Source organism: Microtus pennsylvanicus, chromosome 14 (genome assembly GCF_037038515.1).
Source record: "Microtus pennsylvanicus isolate mMicPen1 chromosome 14, mMicPen1.hap1, whole genome shotgun sequence".
NCBI lineage: Eukaryota > Metazoa > Chordata > Mammalia > Rodentia > Cricetidae > Microtus > Microtus pennsylvanicus.
In genome coordinates, this window is record NC_134592.1 from 14,128,869 (window position 1) to 14,148,105 (window position 19,237).

Sequence of the window (19,237 nt, forward strand, 5' to 3'; positions counted from 1 at the left end):
TATCATCTAGAACTTTCCACTCCGCATAGCAATAAAAGATAAGCCACAAAAAAAACCCCAACCTATTTATTGGGGGAGTAATGTGTCTTTTTTATTTTATTAGCTGTCTGTCTGTTTTGAGACAGGGATTTACTATGTCTGACCTGGAACTTGCTCCATGGCCCAGACTGGCCTCAAACTCAGGATAAGCCTCCTGCTTCAGCCTCCCTCACACTGAGACAAGTATGTGCCTCCGTGTGCTTTTGATCTTTTCTCCCTAAACTGTTTTACGTTTATTTTGATTTATTTCAAGGAGTAGGGTCATACCACAATTCATGTGTGGAGTCTTCTCTCCTTCTGCTATGTGAGTTATGAGATTTAGCTCAGGTCTTCAGGCTTGGCTACCTTTACCAACTGAGCCATCTCCTGACCAGCTTGATTTTTTTTTTTACTCATCTATGTATTCTTTTTACATATCTGTACATTCTGTCTTGGTCGAGGAGTGGACAGGGATGGAAGCAACTCCCTGTGGAAGGGGACTAAGCTCTTAAATAGCTGATCTCTTTCATAGAGTTTCCCACACAGGACCACTTGTCCCAGTGGCCCCAGCACTCTCAAGACACCTGCTGAGGCAGACACCCAAGCCAGCCTAGCAAAGCTCATGGCTCGACAGCCTTCAGCCACTGGCCCCAGCAGGGTCTTTGGACTGGAGAGGCAGTGGACCCCTGCTGGGCCATCCACCTGAAAGAGATTAGCAAGGACCACCAGAAGCCTGAAGTCTTAATCTCGGGGATTTAGTTTCTGGTTTCTTCCTCCAGGTGTTTCTGCGATTAGCCAGGGCCTGGGTGGCTGGTCACTGTGCCACCATTGTGTCCTGGGCCCTGTTTTCTCGACATGTTAGCCTTTGGGAATGACCCGAAATAAAAGCAGCGAGAGCAGACTGACTAGTGTCAGGACCATGCACAGGCTGGACTAGGGAAGGCACAGGGCACACCCAGGAGGATTGCCCCTGAGGCCTGAGTGCTGCGTGGAGGCCTGCATGCCGGGGTGGCGCTTCAAGGAGGCGCCTGGCTTGGGGATGCATTTGTGGGCGCGGGGTGGGGGTTACTCTCCTGAAGAACAGCCTATGCTAAATCCTCCTGATTGCCACCCAGCTTGGATGAGATGGTCTGTTGCACAGGCAGCAGCCGCCAGCCGGGCAGATAAGGTGGGGAGGCCTTCCGCAGCATCTTGGGTTTCTCCTGCCGCCTCCTCCTTGGCTTGGATTATGTCCACTGCATTTCTCGTAAGCCTGCCCTCCCCGCTGCCCCCACCATGATAGAAGGCTTTCTCTGAGCAACAGAGGATGCCAGGAAAGCCTCGAGCAGAAATTGAGGGAAGGGAGGTGTCATTCTTGGTCCCCTCCACTCTGCTATTTGGTCTTTTTCTAACCCCAGAGTCATAACAGGTTTCAGAATCAGGAAAGGAAAGATGAGAAAAGACAAGCTTTGGGGAGAGGAGAGATATTTGGAGCTGTCTGCCTACACCCCTCCTCTTCCGGGCAAAGCTGGAGGGAGGGTAGGGAAGCCTGTGTGTTTTAAGGTCCTTGAATTCAAGTCTCATGGTCTGGTCCCCGGTGAGCTTCAGGGATATGAGACATGCTCAGACCCCTCCAGGAATCCTCCCAGATAGTTTTTATAGCTTTCCACAGATTCCCAGCTGGTGTGCAAAGTCACCTTCTAGTTCACGCTTATCTAATATATGGGAAAGTGAGTCACAGGATAAGGGGTCATTTACTGACCCCAATGTCACAAGGGTGGCCTAGAAGCAGATCCAGTACTACACAGCCCCAAAGTTAGATATGAACACCACTGGGAGCTGCCCTACCCAACAAAGCCGACAAAAGTCCAGGAGACAGCAGCGGGGATTCTAAATGACTTCTCAGCTCTCAGAAGAGGAGGCAGTGTGACACTCTCTTCATGCTCTGAGTGAGAAAGCAGAAGCACAGAGGGTCTTATGTATTGTCTGCAGGTCCGCGAAGTTGGGCATCTTGTCTGCAGGTCCACAAATTCAGGCAGCTTGTCTGCAGGTCTGCAAAGTGAGGCAGCTTGTTGGCAGAGACGGTTTAAGCACATCACGGGCATGCAGGTGGTCACTGCTAGAAGGACATCATATCATGGGTTGGTGAGGCTGAGGATGAGACACGGTGAGTCTCTCAATCTAGACCTGCTGTTTACTTGGGAAGCATTCCTCCCCCTGAGCCTTAGCTTCCTCGGCTTTGGTAGGGGGATCGATGCACTCCAGAAAGCCTTGTTTAGACAAAGAAGAACAAGAGAGGTGCTTGAAGACAGGCCACTGAAAGCTGGGTATGGGGACACAAGCCTGTAGTCCCAGCACTTGGGAGACAAGGCAAGAGAATGGAAAGTTTTTAGCCAGACAGAAGTACATAGGAATTTCATTCATATATACATGTATGATGTATGAATGAAAGTGGGTGAAATTCTGCCAGTACCTCCCAGCCGAAGTCATGAGAAGAATGTGTTGTGGTCAGGCACTGAGGAAGACAGGGGTAACTGGAAATACAAAGGCTCAGGGTTGGTCTCCTGTGCAAACAGGGCCTCACCCCCTCAGACTGAGAAATGTCTGAGCCCCACTGGGATCACCCTCCCTCTTGCCATACCTTTTAGTGACTCCAAAGAAACAGAAACAAAGAAAGGACAAGGTAGGCAAGAGTCAACCATCAGGACCTGTAACATGAGGGCCTGCTTGTTGGGGTTTCTGTCCTCCCACCAGATCCCACAGCTGTTTAGCCCCAAAGAAATCACAGAGGTCTACATCAGTTATAAACTGATTGGCCCATTAGCTCAGGCTTCTTATTAACTCTTATAGCTTATATTAGCCAATTATTCTTATCTATGCTAGCCATGTGGCTTGGTACCTTTTTCAGTGGGGCAGTCACATCTTGCTTCTTTGGTGTCTGGACAGGACTGGGGAGGAATGGGCTTCCTTCTTCCCAGAATTCTCCTGTTCTCTTTAACCTGCCTCTACTTCCTGTCTGGTTGTCCCGCCTATACTTCCTGCCTGGCTACTGGCCAATCAGTGTTTATTTAAAATATAATTGACAGAATATAGACAATTGTCCCACACCACTGGACCCAGCACAGGGACAGTCTGTAGGTGCAGGGGAGGGTGTGCAGGCTAAAGGAGGACCAGCTGGCTCCTCTAACTCTCAAAGCCCAATGACTGCTCCGATCCATGCGACTGTTGCTTGGGACCTTTCAGCCCTCCACCAACCAGCATCTGCCTTATTGGTCCATCAGCTGGGTGCTTATGGATAGACACCATTTATGGGCTAGCCTTTCTGTTGTGGTTTAGATCACACACACGCATGCACACACATGTCACTCAAACCCGTGCTTATGTTTTATATGTTTATTCCCCAGCTGGCAGCACTATTTAGGGGGAGGGAGAGCTGGGGAGTTTTAGGAATTGGGATCTAGCTGAAGAAAGTGGGGTAGTAAAGATTGGCCTTGAATCTCTTAGCCTGGCCCTCTTTTCCTAGTTCCTGGCCCACTGTGATACAAACAGCCTCTGTCACATGTTCCAGCCACTGGGAACTGAGTTTCTCTGCTGTGTTTACCCCACCATGATGGATGAAAGTGAGCCAAGTAAGCCTTTCTCCCCTCAGTTCTGAGATATACCAAATAATTTATCTTCATTTATATCTGTCTGTCTCCCATTTATCTATTGTAGTGTTGGGGATCAAATCTACAGAGTCATGCATGCTAGGGAATGTTCTGCTACTGAGCTATGTCCCCTACTCCAAACCCTCCTTTATTAAATTGATTTAATTAATTAATTTTTGTAGTTCTGGAAGTAAAACCTAAGACCTTACAAATTTTTAAACTTTGAGACAGTCTCACCAAGTTACCCAGGATGGTCTCAAACTTGCAATCTCCTGTTAAGGAATTTACACTAAGGAAACAATTAAACCTGGTTGGTGGCTAGCACACACGGCTGGACCAACAGGATCCAGAAGAGATAGGATGGCCCAGTATGAAGAAACCATCCAGATGTCTGAGTGCTGCATTGTTTGAAATTAAAAAAAAAGATAAATAGCAGGGCAGTGGTGGTGCACGCCTTTAATCCCAGCAGTTAGGAGGCAGAGGCAGGTGAATCTTTGTGAGTTCAAGGCCATCCTGATCAATAGAGCTAGTTCCAGGACAGCTAGGGCTGTTATACCGTGAAACTCTGTCAAAACAGTGAGAGAGAGAGAGAGAGAGAGAGAGAGAGAGAGAGAGAGAGAGAGAGAGAGAGAGACAGAGACAGAGAGAGACAGAGAGACAGAGAGACAGAGAGAGGCAGAGAGGCAGAGAGAGAGAGAGACAGAGAGGGAGAGAGAGAGAGAGACAAACAGACAGACACAGAGAGAGAGAAGATAAATACACTCATCAAGGAAACTTCTCATTACAACAGAGACCATTTATGGGAAAAACACAATCAACCAAAATGCAGAGTTGTGGAGCCCAGTCCCAACTGATACGTCTACAACAGGACTCCTGTACCTAAGGCTCAGGATCACTGTGGAAGAGGAGACAGAGAAATTGCAAGAGCCAGAAGAGCGGGGAGTCTGCTGTGAGACTGTGCCTCCTAGGAGTGTCAGAGGCCTCACAAAACGGCTGCCTAAACGTGACCTGAGTGAAAACACCACTAACACGCATGTAGGAGTGGATGGAGAAAGCTCACGAGACCTCAGCCATAGGCAAAGAACCCAGGCAACTAAGGGATGTCAAGAGAAGGATCAATAATAGTCTTCCCCAGGGAAGAGCACACCAATAGCAGAGCCAATGCCAAATGATGCTATGAAAACATAGGCTTATAAGTAACATCATACAGACTGAGAATGACTAGACACGATCCGTATATGCATATATACCTGCATATATGTAACAACAACTAAAGGAAAATGCCACAAATTTGAGAGAGAGTGGGGAGAATACCCGTGGGAGAGTTTGGAGAGAAGAGAGGGAAGGGGAAATGATGAAATTACAATCTCAAAAATATTAAAAATGATAAATACTTCCTTCTCAGATGTCTAGTCCAGCATCAATTTTAAGGAAAAAAAATAGTGAAGACAATCCCAATACTTCTGCCTAAGGGAGAACTGGGCAACAGAAGGAAAACCCAGACATTCAGTCATCTCCTCAGTGTGGGTTGCAGGTAACAGACCGTGAAACAGCGCCTACCGCTGAGCATGGTGCAGCGGGCCTGCAATCCCAGCATGGGAGCCTGAGGCAGGAGGATAGGAGAGTCAGAGTCCAGCCTGGGCTACACGGCAGGAGCCTATCAGAATGGAAAAGAAAAAGTGGAGCTGAGGAGGCGGCTCAGCAACTGAGAAGGTGCATTGCTCTTGCCAGACACCTGAGTTTGGTTCCAGGCACCTACATTGGGTGGCTCACAACTGCCAGAAGCCCTAACTCCAGCCCATCTGGCATCTTCTTCTGGCTTCTGCAGGCAACCGCGAGCATGTGCGCATGAACACATATAGTAACAATAATAAAAATACCAATTTTTTTAAAAAAGGAAAAGAAAGAGAGAGGCTTGGAGGGATGAGGGATAAGGAAGGGGAGGGGAGGACAGGAGAGGAGAGGAAAAGAGAGGTGGAGAGAAAAGCTGTCAAGGAGAGAAATCAGGAGTAACCCTGTCCCTGTAAGGAGCTTTCCATATTTCCTGAAAATCTCCATCTGTCATCTTGGGCCACATCTTCTGTCCCTGCCATTAACATGTCTGACATCGACAAGATCTCTGGGATCAGGGTACATCTGGAAATCCTTCTGGCACCTGGTGCGGACACACAGAACCAGCGGTGTTGGCTAAATGGGAACCTATTATCCATGACCAAGAGCTTAGGAGGCCACACCCCCAACATCTCACCAGGCTTTACAGATGGCTTTTCTGAGATGAGCAACATTACACTGGCTCCAGCCTCCAGACTTGATGGCCCTGTACTTGGGGGCAGTTTTGTCTCCCCTTCAGTGGAGCTCAGATGGCCCCACTGTAAAGTAGGCTTCAGAAAAGTAACACTACAGGCAAAGCCTGGCACACAGTAGGCCTTCAGTGGGTGTGTGATAGTATCCCCATTCTCTGGGGTCCTCCTTCTCTCTTCAGCTCTTGCCCTTTTATAAAATAGATTTTTGGTTTGTTGAGTGAGATCCTTCCAGGAAGAGCTCATGCTGGAGCCGCCATGACAAGCCTGTCACAGGCCTTGCACATGGAAATCTGCAAAGCTGTGGAAATCACACTGGCAACCACTGGCAACCACCTCTGGCCAGTACCGAAAACAGACTGTGATGTCCTGAGGCAGAGGGCAATGGGATGTTCGGAGAGTGTCTCCTGGTGGTACAGGAATATCACCTTATTCTGGAACATTCCCAAGTTCCAAAGGCCCAAGCCTCAGGAGAAGGAGAAACTGGGTCAATCTCTGAACTCCCTGGCTTTGTGTGAAGAATCATCACTGAGGTCAGAGAGCGGGGTGAGTGTCCCTCACCTGCGGAGCTCTGGACTTAGGGAGCGCTCTGCAACACAAGGAACCAGTGAAGTCTATTTTTACAAGCTAACAAGTGACTCACTGGCTTTTAAATTCTTGGATACAGAGGTCTAGCTTACTCATCTTCCCAGGCTCTGGTAGGACCTTCAGTGAAAGGATGAAGGAGGGATCTGGAGAGATGGCTCAAGAGTTCGGAGCACTTGCTGCTCTTTCTGAGGACCATGGTTCGATTCCCGTCACCTACATGGTGGTTCACAACTGCCTTTAATTCCAGGGGATCTGACACCTTCTTCTGGACTCTGAGGGCATGCATGCACATGGTGCACATACATACATACATGAAGGCAAACACTCATGCACATGAAAATAAAATAAAGTATATTTTTTTTAAAAAAAATGGAGGAAGTAGGAGACAAGACTTCTTGCAGACAAGACACACAGACCAAAGTAGGATGGTGACCTGGCTAAGATTTGCCCTCAAGAGTTTTGTCAGGGCCCAGAGGTAAATCCGTTCCACCTTGACTAGAGGTCAGAGAGTTCAAGCTCCTGTCGCTCCTTCAGAGTTGTGGACCAGTGGCTGCAACACAAGAGCTCTTGACCTAGAGAGGTTAATTAGTATTTTGCGTACAGAGGTGTGTCAACTCCATCTTGGCCAAAGGTCAGAGATGCTCTGTTTATCCCTTTATCATGTTGATGAAGTGTGTTGCCTCCCCTGCCCCTTTTGGAGTGGGGTACACAAAGCCGGAGTGGACAATAAAGGGGTGGTTCAGTATTCACTGACTGGCCCTTCCTGTGCTCTGATCACTCTCTTATCTCTGTTCCTTTTTACTTAATTCTGGTACTCACCTTCCTACCCTGGAATGTGTGAATCCAGTCAAGGCTGGTCCTCAACAAGTTTTCCCAAGCAGGTGGCAGAAACTGGGAATGAACTGGAAAATGATCTGAGCTGGGATCTGTCCTCTGATGTCACCTATGATTTCAGAAAGGCAATGTCCTTGACGTGGGGACTGCTGGGCTTTCAGAGGCTAAGGAGGGTCTAGGGAGTATCTGCTATTCGCTATTCTGCGGTTCACCATGTACCTGCTGCTGTGTAAAAGAGTCTGTCATTCCCTCTGCCAGCCTGAGACCAGAGTTGCCCAATGCCTGGCTGGATAGCTTATGTAAAGTAGCAAAATAATAATAATAATAGTACTAAAATAAAAATAAAAAATCATGCATGCAGCTTTGCTGCCCCCTCACACCCTTACCTCAGTCCTCGTCATCTCCCTTTGGACTACTTCAGTGGTTCATTGCTGCTTCTCTGCTGTTCTCTAAAATGGAATAAGGTTCCTGGTTTTGCCTCTGTTTCCAACTTTTCTGCTTCCTGTGTTTGGAACAAGAAAAATGCCCCACTTCTCCCATTCCAAGCCCACCTGTTGATCATCATCTCACACTTAGCCCTACAGCTATCTTCCAGAGTCTCTTGTCTCAAGGACAAGCTCTCCCCTTTGTCAGAAAGGCTAGCTTTTCTTCTAACCATCTAGTTTCCATTCTCCTGCGTCAGGTCTCATCTCGAAGGTCTTTTCTTTAGATGTAGCCCTGCCCTTGTCTTAAAGGAGAGTTAAAGTCACAGGACTCAGCCTAGCCTTCCTTGGGTCATTATATATTATTTTGTTTGTCTGTGGCTTATGAGGTAGCTCCTCTTCCAGCCAATAGACTCTATACATGCCTATGCACTGTGTGTGTGTGTGCACACACACACAAGAACTTCATCTGAAAATACCTGGAAAATAACTTTTAAACAGAAGGCATTTGTTTCAGATCACAGTTTCTGAGGTGTTTGCCCTCTGCCCATGGTGGCTGTCTACCTCATAGCAACCAGGAAGTAGAAAGACACAGAGCATGGGCTCTGAAACAGGAGAAAGTTTCCTGATAGATCTTCAGTGGCCCACTACCTCTCCCTAGATCCCACTACTTAAAGTTTCCAGAACCTTTCAACTTTACCAACAAGTTACAAATTCTTGGTGGGTCAATCCACTGATAAAGGTCAAGCCCTCAGGATCTGGTTATTTCTCTGGAGTCCCACCTCCCAGCACTGCCTGCACTGGGAACAACATGAGGGAGACACTGTTGGGAGAGACACTTCATATCCAACACAAATAGTCCCTGCCTGGCCGCCATTGTGAATTCAGAGTTGCTGGTTTGGGGTTCTGTTTTTTATTTGTTCAATTTTCTCAGTCAAGGAATTTAAAAGGTTCCTCCTGGGTTTGGGACTATAGCTCACTTAGTAGAGTGCTCCCTTAGCATGCACGGTGCCCTGGGTGCTGGCCTCAGTACCACATAGTCAATTGTGGTAGTATATGCTAGTGATCCCAGAGCTGGGTGAGGAGAAGGCAGGGCACCGGAAGTTCAAAGTAATCCTCAACTGTATACTTAGTTTACAGTCTTGGCTACATGAAACTCTGTATCAAAAGAAAGAAAAGAGGGGGATTCATCTCACTGTGGTTTTTTTGCTTCATTCTATTCTGGGCACACCTTCTTCCTTACTGTTCCTTTGAAACTCACCATAAACTGGGTACAATGTGTTATGATCCTATGTGACTAGTTTATGTCAAGTTGACACAAGCTAGAGTCATCTGAAAAGAGGGAACTTCATTTTTTAAAAAATGCCTTTATATGATCTGGTTGTAGGGCATTTTCCAATTTGTTATCGATGGAGGGGGGCTCAGCCCATTGTGGGTAGAGCTATCCCTGGTCTGGTGGTCCTGGGTTCTATAAGAAAGCAGGCTGAGTGAGCCACGAGGAGTAAGCAAGCAACCCCTCCATGGCTCTGCATCATCTCTGCCTCCGGTGTTCTGCCCTGTTTGCATTCCTGTCCTGACTTTCTCCAGTGAGGGACTAAGATGCATGGGGTCTCATCGCAGCAATAGTAGCTCTAACTAGGACAGATTCCCCAGTTTACCCATGAGGAAACAGAAGTCAGGTAGCAAGAGACAGTGCTGGGACCTAAAGCCAGGTTTCCCAGTCACAGTGCTGGCAGGGACCCTACCTCGACACAGATGCCTTTTCTCTCAACATCTGGAAAAGCCGATGAGCCCTCAAACCTTCCATGAGGCTCCTCAGCACTGAACCACCAAACCCAAACATCCAAAGTCTGTGTGGGCCACAGCTTCCAGGAACAGAAGCCCTCTTTCTCGAGTGGGGATTGGCCTATTAACCCACCCTTTGTTTAACGTAGGACAGCTTCACAGTACCCATAAATCATTCTCCAGTCCGTTCTACTGGGCAACCTGAGTGGAGAGAGGCAGTGTCACACACAGGGGGAATGTTTAGCCTTCTGGACACCATCATGATGGCAAAGCGAAACCAGAAATGTCATATGGAGCTGTGAACCTAAAATAGATTACAGCCCAGACCCAAACACAGGACCCGGAGAGGAGAGGAACGGAGGTCGCTCACTCAAAGCACAGTTGTGAGGTTTGCAGCCCAGCAAATGAATCGTGCAGTGTTACTACATGCCACAGCCCTCCTTGAAGCTGCGTGCTGTGGGAGCTGCTTCCCATCAGTCACTTCTGCTTTTCAGCTTTTGATCAGAATCTGGATGGGGCATAAAATGGATCCCTGAAGGTTTATGTCGAATACCCAGGACTGCTGCCAGATGCCATAGCGATGAGGGAGAGAGGGTAGCTAACCTCCACCCTGGCTCACTCTGACACAATGTAGTTAAAAAGAGAATGCTCTGATACCCAGTCCTTCTCTACATCTTGCTCATCACAGGCCCTTGAGCCCTTAGCTGAAGTCCTTGAGGCCAATGCAGGCTCCACTGCAGGACTGATGATCCCAGGGCAGTTCAAAGAATTCCCCCACTTTTCCACAGAGCCCATAACCAAAAAAAAAAAAAAAAAAGAGAGAGAATGCTCACTGGGGAAACATAGTCCTCCCCACTCTCTGGCTTGTTTTAGATAGCGTCTCACTATGTAGCCTAGGTTTGCCTAGGTCTCACTATGGAGACCAGGCTGGCCTTGAACTAACAAGAGATCTGCCTCTGTCTCCAAAGCAGTAGAATCAAAGGCCTGCACCACCACCCTTGGTCTGAAACATAGCGTCTCTGGGAATAGACTCTAACAAGAGAAAATGAAGGGGGCGAGACTGTTATTTATTCAATGCCTGCTGGATGCCATGTACAGCTTAGGCACCTCATGAGTGTGGTCTGATTTGTGCTGTGATGATGTCTTTATTTTATTAAAAAAAGGAACCCAGATCAGCTAAGGAAACAGCCAAGTTTATTTCAAACCTGTAATCTCAGCACTAGGAAGGTGGAGGCAGAAGGATCAGGAGTACAGGGTCAGCCTGTAAATTCAAGGCCATCCTGGCTACAGGAGATCACATCTCAAACAGAAAAAAAAAACCCACAAACAAACAAAAAAAGGCATGTATTTTACTACCTGCCCTTAAAAACTCTTTCTACCCTCTCATGAGTCTCTCTCTGCTTTCCTAGATTCTATCCATGTTCACACCCACATAAATGTTCATATATAAATTAATGAATAGTTAATATATCTTAATAAATTTTTGCTTTGTTTTATTCTGTGCTTGAGCAAGGTCTCTCTTTGTCACCCTGGCTGACCTGAAACTCATGATATAGACCAGTTTGAACTCACAGAACCCCACCTGCCTCTGCCTCTGGAGTGCTGGGATTAAAGGTGTGTGCTGCCATGCCCAGCCCCCCCCCCCAAAGTAATAGATATTTGTTGAAATCCAAAAATCAAAACAAGCAAAAAATAAATAAATAAAAAGGAACAAAGAAACAGATGAAATGAATTAAAATAAAATATTTTGTTTAGCCCAATACATGCAAAGTACTATTGTTGCAGCCAAGAATAGACATAACAATTGTTAAAGCAACAAGCCATGTTTTTCAGGTCCCGAGTCTTTGAAAACTGGTGTGTTTCCCACTTACCGTGCATCTCAGGGTGAACTGCTCTGCTGCTGCATGTGGTTACAGCCTGGGCACCTTGGCGCTGGGAGTCTTGTCATTTAAAGGTCCCGCTGCAGTGGGAGCAGGTGGGGAACATGGAATCTAAGAGCACCAGCAGCAGAAAACGTCTTCAGCAAAGAACTCAGGATGCTCCTGTGTACGTCTGAGGCACCATGCTTCTTGGGGAGCCCAAGAACCCTTTGGAATAGCTGGAAGACTTAGGGTCCAAATACGAATATGCAAATATACACAAAGTTTAGCTTATGATCCCAGAGACTCCCCCAGCTCTTGGAAGCCCTGTTAAGACCCTTTGATTCCACACGGAAGACCCTGGTTCTAGAGGAACTGCAAAGGAAACACAGGCGGTGCACACACTTTGTCATTAATAACAAACAAACAAAACTTGGTTTGGCTGCTCTGAGTGCAAAATAGGCTGAGGGAGCAGCTGTAGCTGCCTGAGGAAGGAGCCAGGTTTCCTGGGTTTTATGTTTTCCCTCCACGCAGCCCCGCAGCCTCCAGCGGAGGAACAAAGTCAGAGGGACAGAGCCAGTAAGACCCACAGACACACATGGAGATAGGGGCACAAATGGAGAAGTAATGAGGGAATGATCCCAGTGGTTATTCAGGCTGAGAAGGCCCACAATATGCTGTCAGTGGAGACCCAGAAAGACGTGAAGTTAGCCCAAGTCTGAGATGTGGTAAAGTGCAGGGTGAAAAGGGCCAAGGCAAAAAATGCCCAGTTCCTGACTACGGTCAAGACCTGGGCCAGACCTTCATCAGGCGATGAAAGGAGACAGAGACAGAGACCCACATTGGAGCACTGGACAGAAATCTCAAGGTCCAAATCAGGAGCAGAAGGAGAGAGAGCACGAGCAAGGAACTCAGGACCGCAAGGGGTGCACCCACACACTGAGGCAATGGGGATGTTCTATTGGGAACTCACCAAGGCCAGCTGGCCTGGGGCTGAAAAAGCCTGGGAAAAAACAAGACTCTCTGAATATAGCCGACAAGGAGGACTACTGAGAACTCAAGAACAATGGCAATGGGTTTCTGATCCTACTGCACGTACTGGCTTTGTGGGAGCCTAGGCAGTTTGGATGCTCAACTTACTAGACCTGGATGGAGGTGGGTGGTCCTTGGACTTCCCACAGAGCAGGGAACCCTGATTGCTCTTCGGGCTGATGGGGGGGGGGACCTAATTGGGGGAGGGGGAGGGAAATGGGAGGTGGTGGGGGGGAAGAGACAGAAATCTTTAATAAATAAATAAATTTAAAAAAAAAGACCTGGGCCAGAAAAATGCACCCTAACCCAGACTAGACTTCAGGACCAGGTATTGAAATCCTACCAATCCCTGAGTTTGCCCCAGAGTCTGATTGCAGAATCCCATCAATCCCTGAGATCCCTGAGCACAAAAAACTCACCAATCCCAAACCACCTTGGAAAGCTCTGCTCCACTCCCAAGAAAGGCTATATAAGATCTGTAGCCTGCTCAGTTGGCCGCTATTTCTCATCGGAGGCAGCCACCCTCCTAGAGTCTTCCTTCCCAATAAATCTCTTGAGTGAGATTTGTTGTGCCCTGTGACTTTTTCGGCAGAGCAGAGCCCAATTGTAACAACTTTCACCTGAGCCAGGGTGGAGCTCTAAGGAAGCTGTAACACTTTTGCTAAAGAAACTTTCCCCTAGCGAACAGAACTATTACACTTCCGGGAACATAAGTAAAATGTAACACTTCTCCAGAGCAGAGCTGTAACAACTTTGCTAGGGAAACCCCTCCCTGTCTGAGCCAAGTTGTTACACTTGCATTGGGGAAACCTTTCTATGGAGCAGGGCTATAAGTGCCTATGCTTACAGCGACTTTGTGGTAGTCCTTGGCTCCTGGCTGCCAAGACACTTTTCCATGTGAGCCGCAATGCTTACATTTTCTGTCTTGGACCACTTCACAAATCTCTCCTCTTTTTTTTTTTTTTTTTTTACTTTCAGCTATTTTATCCAGCTTAATAAATACAATATACAAATAAATGCATGAATATCAAACAATATTCTTTTGCTATTTTAGGGTTTCATCACTTTTTAAAATTTATTTATTTATTAAAGATTTTTGCCTCCTCCCCGCCACCGCCTCCCATTTCCCTCCCCCTCCCCCGATCAAGTCCCCCTCCCTCATCTTCTGTAAAGCGAAGGACACTGTCACTAAGACAAAAAGGCAACCCACTTACTGGGAGAAGATCTTCACCAACCCCGCAACTGACAAAGGTCTGATCTCCAAAATATATAAAGAACTCAAGAAACTAGACAGTAAAAGGCTAATCAACCCAATTATAAAATGGGGCACTGAGCTGAACAGAGAATTCTCAACAGAAGAAGTTCAAATGGCCAAAATACACTTAAGGTCATGCTCAACTTCCTTAGTTATCAGGGAAATGCAAATCAAGACAACTTTAAGATACCATCTTACACCTGTCAGAATGGCTAAAATCAAAAACACCAATGATAGCCTTTGCTGGAGAGGCTGTGGAGAAAGGGGTACACTCATCCATTGCTGGTGGGAATGCAAACTTGTGCAACCACTCTGGAAAGCATCGTGGCGGTTTCTCAGGAAATTCGGGATCAACCTACCCCTGGACCCAGCAATACCACTCTTGGGAATATAAAGAGAGGCCCTATCATACAACAAAAGTATATGCTCAACTATGTTCATAGCAGCATTGTTTGTAATAGCCAGAACCTGGAAACAACCTAGATGCCCTTCAATGGAAGAATGGATGAAGAAAGTATGGAATATATACATATTAGAGTACTACTCAGCAGTAAAAAACAAGGACTTCTTGAATTTTGCATACAAATGGACGGAAATAGAAAACACTATCCTGAGTGAGGTAAGCCAGACCCAAAAAGAGGAACATGGGATGTACTCACTCATATTTGGTTTATAGCCATAAATAAAGGACATTGAGCCTATAATTCGTGATCCTAGAGAAGCTAAATAAGAAGGTGAATCCAAAGACAAACATATAGGCATCCTCCTGAATATTAACCTTCATCAGGCGATGAAAGGAGACAGAGACAGAGACCCACATTGGAGCACCAGACTGAAATCTCTAGGTCCAAATCAGGAGCAGAAGGAGAGAGAGCACGAGCAAGGAACTCAGGACTGCGAGGGTGCACCCACACACTGAGACAATGGGGATGTTCTATCAGGAACCCACTAAGGCTAGTTGGCGTGGGTCTGAAAAAGCATGGGATAAAACCGGACTTGCTGAACATAGCGGACAATGAGGACTACTGAGAACTCAAGAACAATATCAAAGGGTTTTTGATCCTACTGCACGTACTGGCTTTGTGGGAGCCTAGGCAGTTTGGATGCTCACCTTACTAGACCTGGATGGAGGTGGGTGGTCCTTGGACTTCCCACAGGTCAGGAAATCTCTCCTCTTTTATTTGTTTGTTTGTTTATCTGTTTGCTTATTTATTTATTTGGTTTTTCAAGACAGGGTTTCTCTGTAGCTTTGGAGCCTGTCCTAGAACTAGCCCTTGTAGTCCAGGCTGGCCTCGACCTCACAGAGATTGGCCTGCCTCTGCCTCCCAAGTGCTGGGATTTAAAAGCATGTGCCACCACTGCCCAGCTCTTGTGTTCTGCCTACATGTATGCCTGCGGGCCAGAAGAGGACATCAGATCTCATTACAGATGGTTGTGAGCCACCATGTGGTTGCTGGGAACTGAACTCAGGACCTCTGGAAAGTCTGCCAGTGCTCATAACTGCTAAGTCATCTCTCCAGTCCTAAGTCCCTCCTCTTATGTCAAACTGGGAGCTCCTATGCAGGGCACTTTGATTTCCCACCTTATTCTACTCCAGAGCCTAGGACCCGAATTCAAAGATATGGACAGGGGTCATGGCCCATGCCTTTAATTCTGGCACTCCAAAGACGAAGACAGATAGATTTCTGAGTTCCTAGCCTGCCTGATCTATATAGCAAGCTCAAGCCTAGGCAAGACTATATAGTGAGATCCTGTCTCAAACAAACAAATGAAAGAAGTATATATGAATGTGTGTGTGTGTGTGTGTGTGTGTGTGTGTGTGAATGAGTAAGTTTCCTCCTCCCCAAGCTCCCGAATGAGGTAGACTTCTTATTTTCAATAGCTTTGTTTTGTTTGAGACAAGGTCTCACTCTGTAGACCAGGCTGACCGGGAACTCACAGACATCCCCCTGCCTCTGCCTCCCTAGCACTGGAATTAAAGGTGTGCAGTTTCATCTGAGTTTCTCAGTCACATCTGTAGCTCTTCCACCTCAAGAAATGCCCAACGGTAGACTGCTCAGCCATCAGGGAGTAGCACTGCTTGAGGAGAATTAGGAGGCGTGGCCTTGTTGAAAGAAGTGTGTGGACTCTGAGGTTTTAAAAGCCCAAGCCAGGCTCAGTGGCTCTCTCTCTCTCTCTCTCTCTCTCTCTCTCTCTCTCTCTCTCTCTCTCTCTCTCTCTCTCTCTCCTGCTGCCTATGGATCCAGATGAAGAGCCCTCAACTCTTCTCCAGCACCTTGTCTACCTGCGAGCCACCATGCTTCCTTCCATGATAATAATGGACTAAATCTCTGGATTTATAAGCAAGCCCCCAATTAAATATTTTCTTTTATAAGAGTTGAGTTGGTCATGGTGTCTCCTCACAGCTACGGAGCGCTGAGTAAGGCTGTTAGTTGCCTCTAGCATTCTTTGCTAATTCAGACAACGTTATATGTAAATTAGTTATTGCAGTTTTGACATGACTAACTACTTTCATCTGTTGGTTGATTGTATGGAATGAAGATGTTACAAAAAATGTTGTAGGTTTCTGTTAATAGGATTAATTTTGTAAAACTTTACAAAATGAATCATTTACTCTTGACAAGGTACTCACTGTCTCTTGGAATACACTTTTAACATAGAAAATTAAAAATCATTTCTTTTTGGACTACAACTTAAAAGTAAATTGCCTTCTTGTATAGCCTGACAATAAAAAACATATTTATTGTAGAATCTTGAAATATAGAAATAACAATTTAATGTTAACAAAAAATATGTATTATCATGTTTTCAAATACAAGATATGTTCATTTAAAGTAATTGCCCCAATTTTAAAATTTTTACCTTACCAATTATTTTCTAACCAAAACTGCATTTTCCTTGAGATCCTCTGTTTTTGTTCATTAAATACTATCTGATATTGTTACTATTTAAAACAAATACACGAAGTTCATCATACTTGGAAGCAAGGAATGTCACGTAGACACTCTCCTTAGATGCTGACTTTACCTGACTTCCAGCTGCTTGTTCCTTATTCAGGAGACTGATACGATCAAACAGCTAATTACAGTCACCTTATCCTTCTGCAAACTCTGATCATGGTCTAGCCAGTTGTACTAACCTCACGTCAGCTTTGTATTTAACCTTGTGTTCTATTGCCTCACGTTGATCTTCTTGTAAAAGTTTGCCTCTTGGAACTTTGTCCTTAGTGTTCCCCACAGAGTCGTACAGCTGTCACCTCCTGACTTGCGCTCTGGATCTCTGTCAACTGTTAAGTTCCATCACAGCCCCTTGTCCCCTCCTGACTTGCGCTCTGGATTTCTGTCAACTGTTAAGTTCCATCACAGCCCCTTGGATGGACCCTTTCCTGACGCACTCTCTAACTACTATTCCCTCACTGACCTCTCAGCCTTGAAGTGGAGAGATTGGTGCTTCATCTGAGTGACCTCCAAAAGGGAGCTGATGAATCATGAGCCATCCAACTCAATCCTCTTTTTGTTGTTTTGGGCATTGTTTTGGAGAGTCAGAACTAAAACAGCTGACCTGAAGCCTCCTTTGCCTTAAATCTCTGTTCCTGTCAGCTCAGGACCAGCTCGATCCCCTGCCTATCTCAGTACTCCACAGTTTACTAGCTCTGACTACTGCTAAGGATGGGATTTGTGTTCTCCTCATGAACAATGCCAACAAACCCTAAATGGTTTGAAATGGGGCCTAGAGACAGGGACCAGAACTATTCAATGGCAAGACTCCTCCTATGTATGGGTTTCAGTTCCCTCCCACTCTGGCTCCTCCCCAGATCGCTCTTTCCTCCTCGTTATCCTTATACTTCATGTTTTACCCCATCTCTTAAATGCTTCCTTGCTGAACTTCCCTTCAGACCCAAACAAAGTGTTCCATGCGAGCTCTCCTAATGGTTCTCACTGTACAACAGCTCCATTGGTTTCTGATATATTTACAGAAAAGACCTTTTAGATGCGGTGGGAAAACAGGTTAAAAAGGACGTTGGTCCCTTCCACCCCAAGCCAGATACAATTCTTTATTTTAGTGCTCTATTTTCCCCTGACCCCTGCCTTTGGGTCTCTGTAGCTCGCAGCTGCTTCTGCCAGCTCACTTATATAGAGAGAGTGAGAGCCCTGGCTATATGGAAATACCACTGTCTCTGTGAATCAACTCCATGCTCACGTCCCCTCACCAATACACTCCATTTCTCCCACTTCTGTTCCTCCCTAACCCTCAGCCTTCCCAGAAAAATCAGGCCTTTAATAATTATTTTCCCAGTCTCCTCAGGAGTGGAGGGCAGCACTCGCCTGATCCACGGCAGTCAATCAAGTTTAGAATCACCCCCTCCACATGACCAGAGGATCCCTTCTTCAATGGACCCAAAACTAGCCCCTCAGACAAAGATCCTCCTCAGCAGAAAAGGCTATAATACCACACCCTGCATTTTTAAATATTCTCTTGGAGTTAGGAATAATTGTTTACTGCCCAAAGACTACATGTCCCAACTTCCCTTGCAGACTATAGAAGTCATTTCTGCTCTTATAAGGGGGCCATATCTCACCTTCTATAGGCATTTTGGCCATCCACACCTGTGCATGAGAAAAAGTGCCCTCACTGTGAATAAACATAGCCCCACCTAAGGTTGGAGCAAGCCTCTCTTTCTGCCTTCCTTCTCTCTATAGCTGCCCTAAATAATCTAACAGGAGTAGCTGGCTCTTTCACGCTACAGAAGAAAACCAAGCCTAAGAGACAACCAACTGGCCCAGGGTCTGGGGAAATGGCAGACCCAAGCGCGGCCCTGCTGTCCTGTGCCCAGCTGAGTCCGATGGGGTCAGGAATCTCCTGGTGTCAAAGATTCCCAGGCACCGTCGCCCTTACAGGCTTCTCCCTGTGTTAACTGCCATTGTCTCTGAGCTGCAGCTACACAGCAGCCTGGCGGAAGCTGTGATAAATAATAGTCCAAGCTCAAGTTCAACCTGCCAAGCCATCAGCAGTTTTGACACCTTGATTTCCAGCCTTCTGGTAACTACTAAAAGGTATACTGTTTTGAAGCCTTAATATTACCTTTCTTCAGAGAGGAACATTGACGGGAGAAAGGTGGGCTACCACTGAAGACATGTACCAATTATGTCTGGGCGCTCTTGAATGTTTTTGCATTGAATGTCCTGTTGGGCAAGGAGCCCTGTCCCCGGATGAGCCAGTGTGACTGCACCCAGTCCAGGTGAATAATTGCCTAACTCCGCCCTGCTCTCCCACTCCGGGGGGGTCGGGGGAATGAAAGCTTGCTTAAGGTTAGTGCTGTGTCCGTCTGAAAGTTTCCAGTATCACTCAGGAGTGTGTGTGTGTGTGTGGTGTGTGTGTGTGTGTGTGTGTGTGTGCATGCGTGCGCGGGCGCCCATGCATGCACTTTGGGCATGAAGCATGCACATTGTGATAATGTCTGGGAGAAGAGCATGAGCCAGGGTGATGAATTTAAGAAGTTTTGGTGCAGGAAGCACAT